General features: G+C 28.2%; 1 long non-coding RNA gene across 1 annotated transcript; it reads right to left on the bottom strand.

Moving 5' to 3' along the window:
• Positions 1 to 6,662: 6,662 nt before the first annotated feature.
• Positions 6,663 to 9,430, bottom strand: LOC111638713. Its single transcript, XR_002758923.1, has 3 exons — positions 8,092 to 9,430; positions 6,799 to 6,860; positions 6,663 to 6,721 (listed from the first exon to the last, which is right to left on the bottom strand). It is a non-coding gene; the product is annotated as an uncharacterized LOC111638713 (long non-coding RNA).
• Between the last annotated feature and the right edge of the window lie 284 nt (positions 9,431 to 9,714).

Genomic DNA, 9,714 nt, shown 5'->3' on the forward strand with positions numbered 1-9,714 from the left:
AAGTCGAATGTGAAGAAAATTTTCTGGCATAAATATAAAATTCACCGTTTTCGGTTGTCATGTGGGATTAATTTGAATATATTTCAATAAATGTTCCTAAAACTGGCTGTAGTTTACAAATGTGTATTATTTGAGGTTCGACTGTATTTTATATAACTGATATGTGACACGCATATTAATAAGCAAATAATATGCAACAAATGAGAGGATACTAAAGGGAGAAGCATATTCCATTTTTCATTAATACTTACGGCGTTTTCCCAAAGTTCAGTATGTTTCTCGAGTGTTACTTCTAAATCACGTTTTAGGGAATGTCTTCGCAAATTTGCATTCTTAATGAATTCTGTATTTTTCGAATGATAAAAGAACAATTCTTTAATACATGCTACTAAGACGAATAGAATTCTACAAGTCTGAAGGTATTTGCTTCATTTCATATTCTTTGTCGTAAAATTGTAAGGATAGATAATCTTTCTTTGCCACTGTGCATTCTATTATAAAATATAATGATGATGGAACGAGTGTACATAAAATATTCCAGATACTTTAATGGGAAATTCTAAATGGATGGCAATTTTGAGCATATGTGACATTACCAAAGAAGAAGTTTTAATGAGAAGCGAATGTAATAGACTTTAAATTTTATAAATCAATTAACTTATTTGCTAGACATTAAATTTTAGAAGAATATTGTACAATAAATCTCAATTAGTAAATAGAACAATTTAGGAAGACCATTAAAATGTTAAACAGGATTCTGCAACTATTTTTAATGTCTTCCTATAATAACTCTTTGTTTACATTAGAGCTTATCTTCAACCCCTTTTCCTATCATTATCAACGAACTTCGTTTACCATTAAAAAATTAATACAGAGAAAATTGACTAATTTACATTCATCTACTTAAAATTCTATAGAAATTCCACAGAGACAATATGCAAACAATTAGAAATTTCTTTTATTTCTTTACATAAAGAAACTCTTAAAAAAGAAAATATCGCAAAGACAATCGAAGAGACAATGTTGAAATATAGGCAACTGGTTGATGTCACAAATGAAATAGGCAAAATATATTCTAAAATATTACTTGTTTGGTCAATTTTGTCCAGTGGTAATATAATTTTTTATATAAGCTTTATTCTTGACGATTTAGTTTTTAATTTATTAAACGTGCTTCTGTTTATTTTTCATTGTTGTTTCCAATTCGTTTTATTCACCGATATTTGTTTATCTTCTTCGAATGTAACCAAAGAAGCTAGGAATGTAGTCAATGCCATTTATAGAATCTCTATCGAATGCGATGATAAAACTGTTAGGAAAACGGCATTTCGATTTTCAATACATTCTCTACATGATTTGCCAAGATTTTCCGCATGGGATTTATTTTATGTGGATAGTAACTTATTCCTGACTATATTTAGTGTCACGCTTACTTACAGCTTACTTATGATTCAATTTATAAATAAATAATGATTTTACCACTTGCCAAAATGAAAATTGAAAAATATTGAGCAATATTAAATTCTATAATGTGTTGCTACAATATAGTTTTTTGTTAATAATGAGTGATAAGTTTGTTAAAACGGTAAAGTGCGTTTAAATACAAAATAACGTATTGCATATTGGTGTTGTGTAATAAAATAAATATCAGTAAAGTTGAAAAAAATGTGCCATTATAATTAAGTTTAATATAGATTTATTAAAAAACAACTTGTAAATTACATACCATAAATATATTTATTAATATAGTTTATTATAAAACTAGTTCTCTATATAATTGTAAATACAAGATTCGATTTTAAAATTTTATACACATTTACAATAAATAATAAGTACGACAATATTTATTCATACTCTTTTATTTTTAATATTATATCATTAAAAAAACTATTATTTAATGCTTTCAATTACGGAATTGGTCAATATACAAATGGTCAATTGTGAAAACTACAATGTACCACGCAGAGAAATATATTTAAGATTAAAAAATAAGTGTTTGAAGCTCTGTAAAGAAACAACTAATAGACAAATGCTAATCAATTTTGGTATTTACACTGTGTTCAGTATAGAATTTATATTTTCCAATAAAAATTTTACTTCAAAATTTAGCTGCTGAAATGAAGTTTGAAGCTGGTGTTATCTTAAGGCAAATACGTGTTCTAACGAATTTCGAAGTGGAATAAGTTTAATATATCTATAAATAGAAAAATATCGCATTTGAGAGACGTGTAAGAAATACAATTATATAAGTAACAAAAGTACTACACAATGACTTTTAAATTACACATTTTCACACATATCACAGCAATATTGTCATGTATAAAGAGTCATTTTATTTCATTTAACAGCTTAGATTCAAAATCACAGTTGTTAAAAACTTATATAATTATATAATATATACAGTAATGCATATAAATAAGTCGAATCTGAAGAAAATTTTCTGGCATAAATATAAAATTCACCGTTTTCGGTTGTCATGTGGGATTAATTTGAATATATTTCAATAAATGTTCCTAAAACTGGCTGTAGTTTACAAATGTGTATTATTTGAGGTTCGACTGTATTTTATATAACTGATATGTGACACGCATATTAATAAGCAAATAATATGCAACAAATGAGAGGATACTAAAGGGAGAAGCATATTCCATTTTTCATTAATACTTACGGCGTTTTCCCAAAGTTCAGTATGTTTCTCGAGTGTTACTTCTAAATCACGTTTTAGGGAATGTCTTCGCAAATTTGCATTCTTAATGAATTCTGTATTTTTCGAATGATAAAAGAACAATTCTTTAATACATGCTACTAAGACGAATAGAATTCTACAAGTCTGAAGGTATTTGCTTCATTTCATATTCTTTGTCGTAAAATTGTAAGGATAGATAATCTTTCTTTGCCACTGTGCATTCTATTATAAAATATAATGATGATGGAACGAGTGTACATAAAATATTCCAGATACTTTAATGGGAAATTCTAAATGGATGGCAATTTTGAGCATATGTGACATTACCAAAGAAGAAGTTTTAATGAGAAGCGAATGTAATAGACTTTAAATTTTATAAATCAATTAACTTATTTGCTAGACATTAAATTTTAGAAGAATATTGTACAATAAATCTCAATTAGTAAATAGAACAATTTAGGAAGACCATTAAAATGTTAAACAGGATTCTGCAACTATTTTTAATGTCTTCCTATAATAACTCTTTGTTTACATTAGAGCTTATCTTCAACCCCTTTTCCTATCATTATCAACGAACTTCGTTTACCATTAAAAAATTAATACAGAGAAAATTGACTAATTTACATTCATCTACTTAAAATTCTATAGAAATTCCACAGAGGAAGTACACAGTCATATTAAAAATTCAGTACGAATTTATTGCATAAATTTCATAGTAATATTCACTGTTTCAGTTTAGTACGGATACTTCACAAATTTCATTTATGAAATTTATGCAAGAATTTAGATTCTATCATGAACAGGAAATGAAAACTGCTGATGTTTTGCCCCGATTAACAATATAAGAACTTCTGAAGTAAACCGGAAATTACGTTATTTCAATTCAAATCTTATCCCCCGAAAGGAGTTAAGCGAAAGCATTAAAATGTATTCTTGAATATGTCGTTTATCGTATAGTATTACTCAGTATTATAATATTAAATAGTAATGTGTTTAATTATTTTGATTTTTGACTTCGAGCTTAAGAAAAAACATTAACGCAGATTGTTATACAGTAGAGCGTCGTTTATCCGAAAGTCGGTTATCCGAAACATCGGTTATCTCAAGGACTTCCAGTCGACAAATTTAAATTTTCGCCAGTGCTGTGGCGCTGTAATCTTTGGCTATGTCTTCGGCTACTCAAATATTTTACGTTTTTGATACTAAATTAACTTCTGAAGTATAATTTTTTATTGTTTTTATATTTTTCAATATATTTATTTTGTTTGTACAAAATAAAAAAATAATTTTTAACGATACAATAGTCTTCGTTAGGCTTAACATCGACGAAAATTCAACGCGAAGCGACACGCAACGGAGAAAAATTTCAACACGGGATAAATTAATATATTTTTTCGTACATAATTGGTTATCCGAAAAATAAGTTATCCGAACAATCCCAGTCCCCAATTGATTCGGATAAACGACGCTCTACTGTATTAAAACAGTCATTCTTACATCTCTTTTGTATTTTGCACTATAATTTCTTGTATTTCATTTCCATCATAAAACATTGTATTTACGGTATTACTTTATATTTATGAGTTTTCGATGTGTATTATTTACTGTTATACTGTATTTTTCATTATATTTTTCAACATTTCTAGAAATTCTTCTTATAATTGTTTTAATAATAATTAAATTATGACGCGTGTACTAATACTTACAGTTCATTATTATTTTCAAAGATATACTTTTGTAAGATCGACTGAAANGAGTGTACTTATTTGATATGAAAAGAATTTTCTTATTTTCGTCATTATCAGATATTAAAAGTTTCTTGCGTAAATAATCTAAAGAATATTCTAACTCTTTGCATAAATTAGAAAAGAAAAGCAGCAAGAAATTATTTTGCATACATAAAAACAATTGAAAACAACACATTACAATGTACATAATCACGGGCGAATTCATTTCAGTACCGATAAAATTCGATTGAAATAAAAAATTAATAGAGAAAATTGACTAATTTACATTCATCTACTTAAAATTCTATAGAAATTCCACAGAGGAAGTACCCAATCATATTAAAGAAATATGTAAAAGTTTTCAGAATTTTAAAAACACAAATGCGTATTTTATTAAACGTTTATAAAGCAAACACATAAATACAATCATACGTTTATCAAAATTAATGTTATATATATATAGATCTATTAGCGGAATTACTCGCTAATAAATTGATAATGCGTGATATAATGAACACAATACTAAAGGATGCCATTTAAAGTGCACAACTCGAGGCTATTAACAATTATTTATGAATCCCTCTGCTTATGTTTTCCTATGCTAAAGTAAAAATTCAATACAAATTTACTGCATAAATTTCATAGTAATATTCACTGTTTCAGTTTAGTACGGATACTTCACAAATTTCATTTATGAAATTTATGCAAGAATTTAGATTCTATCATGAACAGGAAATGAAAACTGCGGATGTTTTGCCCCGATTAACAATATAAGAATTTCCGAATTAAACCGGAAATTACGTGATTTCAATTTAAATCTTATCCCCCGAAAAGAGTTAAGCGAAAGCATTAAAATGTATTCTTGAATATGTCGTTTATCGTATAGTATTACTCAGTATTATAATATTAAATAGTAATGTATTTAGTTATTTAAGTTATTAAAACAATTATGAGAAGAATTTCTCATAATTGTTTTAATAATAATCAAATTCTGACATTTTGGATTTAGGACACCTGAAACGTCGAGAAATCCAAAAAAAAAAGTCGGTGGTAAGTTTTGTATGTATGGATGTTAGTGTGTGTATATATGTCTAAATTAGGAAATAATCGAATTAATATTGTTACACCATTTAAAAATTTTATAAAGATTTTCGTAAAAACTGGCGCAAGCAATTTGGATTATTTTCCCTATATTTTCGATAGTTCACAATTTCGTGTAATTAAATCGACAGTGAAATAGAATTTTTATATTTAAGTATGAGACATAAACCACACGACCTTTATTGATTAATGATAAAATTTTCATAATTATAATTATTACATGAATTGTAATGTTACCAAGAACATAGACTGGTATTCTATAAATAGTATTTAAGACTATATTAACAATACATATAATAGCACTACACTCAATCCTCTGAACACACATAAAAACAAAAGAAACGGCCGTTATTCAAAAATAACTGTTGTTTAGAAGAAAATTTTTATGCATTTCTGTTCAAAAAATGAATAAATAAATAGAAAATTTTCTGAAAAAAATGGTTGTTATTNGCATATTATGCATTGCAAAAGGGTCTAAGTAATTGCCCTATTAATTTTTAATATAAAAGGCCATTGAGGTTTGTTATCATTTATTATGTCAGTGAGGTTTGTTATCATTCTGTATAAGAAATAACGACAATCATATTTCCGTTAAAGTGCATTAGTAAGACAATTAATTCTAAGCTAACAGAATTTAAACATTTGAAATATAAACGAAGAATAAATTTTATACAAAATGTAAAATGTTTTAAATTTTGTGTTGTAATTAACATATTAAAGAAACTACAAAAAATTGTATTAACTTACGAGAAATATTGAAGGTTTGTTAGTTCATGGAGCCTTTGATAAAAAATACACTTCATCGATTGATTTTGTTGCAAATAATGTCGAGAAAGTCATTATTTCTCTTTACATTTCTTTATTACAAGTTCTTGTGTATACATTCTTAATAATAACAATAATAAAACAAAGTTTATCTATAAAAACAAGTAAAAACGGTTTGTTTACATTACGACTTTTCAAAATGTAATATAAAATAATGTGACAAATTACTTTATATTTCCTATACATCATTATTGTTGTCAGAATAAAATGGGTGTGAAATGCGTTTTCTTTTTAATTATATTTTTATGGGTACTAAGAAGGCCTTTTTTTAATACTGATTTACTCATCTTGGAATAGGCCAGGCCCACAAAGTGAGTGTCCGACATTGCTTTCAGATTCATCTTGAGATGAAAATACTTGAACTTTATTCATTTTCTTATTACTGAATATAATTACATTATATTAAAATTTACAAAATGTTTTACTATACTAATATTTAATTAAATAGTGCTTACTTACTTTTTGAATATATATTGATAAACTGGAAATATTTCCTTTACCATTCGCTTTTACGTAATTTTCTATATAAATGAATAAAAATAATGGTTAAAAGACAGTCGGATGGCCTTGGCAATTAATGTCCATAAAGAGAAAAGAGTTATAAATGCAATATACAGGGTGGTTATAAGTAAACTGATCTTATTCACACCCCTGTAGAGCCTGTTCTGCTTATCGGATTTTGATGAAACTTTGTGTTTACGTATGCTTTTATGTTATTGTTAAATATGTCTTTATAGATGAAAGTGAGAGCATTGCTGGTAAAACTGTTTTATCATAACGGTAGCAATAGCTTAGCAGTACTGCGAGAATATTGACGTATAAAACGATTGCAAAAAGGACCATGCCGAAGAATGGTTCGAGAAACATGATTATGAAATTTCAAGAGACTAGAGACTTAGGCGTGTGCTGCCAGGAAGAAATTGTCAAAGAAGTCTCTGTTGCTGTGGTTGACAGAGCTTCCAGTTCACAATATTATTCAACAAGTACTCGACCGATGTCTGGTTGTAGGGATTCCTGAAAAATCATATTATAGAAGAAAGATTAGGTCACTAGCTGAATTGAAAGCCAGCATTACACGCCATGTTGCTGAAGTTTCTGGAGACGTTTTTCGTGCTACCGTTGAACATGCTGTAATGTTTTTTAATACGTATTTAATGTCAACGGAGCACACGTTGAACACATTCTGTGATTGAATAAAGTTGAAAGTTTCTGAATTGTTTTCGGCCTACTTTAGGTGCCAAATTTTCAGCCGATAGTCGAATTTTTTTAACTATGTTTTATTGCAGAAATCTTTAATCAGGGTCTTTATAATGTATATACAAAGTTTCACCTCAAATTCTGATAAGCAGAACGGGATCTAGAAGGGTTCGTGTAGGGTCAGTTTAATTATAACCCCCTGTATATAAGTAAAATTTAAATTGTTATTTTAATATATTTTTCTACGAAAGTTTTATTCCAATGCAATGTATACTACTATTTAAAGAATATGTGGGATTACGTGAAGTCATTTCGGTAGTTTCGGTTACTTTTTTATCGCTTTATTCCGCCGAAAAGTATTTATCACGTGTGAGTAACAAGATCTATTCTTTGGGTCCAGATTAAGGATGATTAAGTTATTATATAAATATTAAAATTAATGGCTTAAATTATTAATTTTAAAATTAGTAAAATAGCTAATTCATTCGTCATTATATAGCAAAATACATCTCGTAAGTCATCTGCGTTTTCACTGGTCGATTTAAATCAACACACCTAAAAAAGTTCCGGGAATAAAACTTTATTGGCACATTACTTGATACAAGACGACATTAGTAGCTCGGGTCGTTCGAATTCGGTGACACTCGAACGTCTCTGCAAGTGACTTTTGAATTTTGTATCTCAGCCTGTAAAGAAAATTGGGAAACAATGTCAATTATAACCTTATAGCACATGAAAAAATACGTATTATTAACTTTCAGTGTAATCTGAATTATTCGAAATAGGTACCCGGAATGGACTGTCAAATTCGATAAATAGAGGCTTCTCTGCATAACACAGAAGGGCATCCCTGCATAACAAAATTGCAATGATTAAATGGGCAGTTAGGTTTAAGTTAGTAATGATACGATGATTAGGTTAGCTCTGTTTTATTTTACAGCGTTTGATATTGTATATTAAATCGAATTATTTGCATATCCTTATCATTGCTAAGCTAAAGTAATCGCACATGAACCACTCCCGCATTGTATTTATGTATTCAGTAAAGCGCCGCTAGCCCCTTGAGCAGCGAAGTAATTCACCTGTCAAATTTAATTAACAGACTTCCAAGACACTACATGATGTTTCTAATGCAATAAAAGCGCATATTTTTCAAATACTACAACTTAATTTTCCTATTCCATTAGGGACTGAGATTACAGCAACCCTATTCGATAGAAGAACTGGAAAGGATGGAAAATGGCATCAGTGTTTATCATATTATGCATTAGAAAAGGTGACAATCATATTTCGTTGAAGTACATTACTAAAACGGCTAACAAAATTTAAACATTTGAAATATAAACGAAGAAAACATTCTCTACAAAATGTAAATTTTTAAAAAAATTTTGTGTTGTAATTAACATTTTAAAGAAACTACAAAACATTGTATTAACTTACGAGAAATATTGAAGGCTTGTTAGTTCATGAAGGAGCCTTTGATAGAAAATACACTTCATCGATTGATTTTGTTGCAAATAATGTCGAGAAAGTCATTATTTCTCTTTACATTTCTTTATTACAAGTTCTTGTGTATACATTCTTAATAATAATAGTAATAATAAAACAAAATTTATCTATAAAAACAAGCAAAAACGGTTTGTTTGCATTACGACTTTTGAAAATGAAATATAAAATAATGTGACAGATTATTTTATATTTCCTATAAAACATTAATATTGTTGCGAGAATAAAATGAGTTTCATTTCAATGCTTTTCTCCGTACGGGTACTTTTCAAAGCCTTTTTTAATAAGGCCGAAAATGTTAGTATAATAAACATTCACTGCTTTATAAATGGATATACATTGTAGTTAATGAAGGAATTAAAATAATACTTAGTCTGAAAGAAAACAATTATTTTAAGACTAGCAGGTGAGCCCGGCGTTGCTCGGGCAAAAGTAACGATAGCGAAGATTAAGATTATTACGTTATAGTCAACCTTACCCGTTTTCACAGAATGCAAAAATTGGATCCCCCGTTTCCAGACTAATTAAAGAATTTTTACATGGGTCTAAAAATATCTTCAATTTCCTGCAAAAACGAAAACCAACTGCACTTTCTCTTAAAACGTCGCTTTCTCTTAACAATTCCATTGTTACGTAACACGTCCATTGTTGACACTTCCATTGTTAACACTT

Source organism: Centruroides sculpturatus, unplaced genomic scaffold (genome assembly GCF_000671375.1).
Source record: "Centruroides sculpturatus isolate CEXI.00-Female unplaced genomic scaffold, Cexi_2.0 scaffold90, whole genome shotgun sequence".
NCBI classification, from domain to species: domain Eukaryota; kingdom Metazoa; phylum Arthropoda; class Arachnida; order Scorpiones; family Buthidae; genus Centruroides; species Centruroides sculpturatus.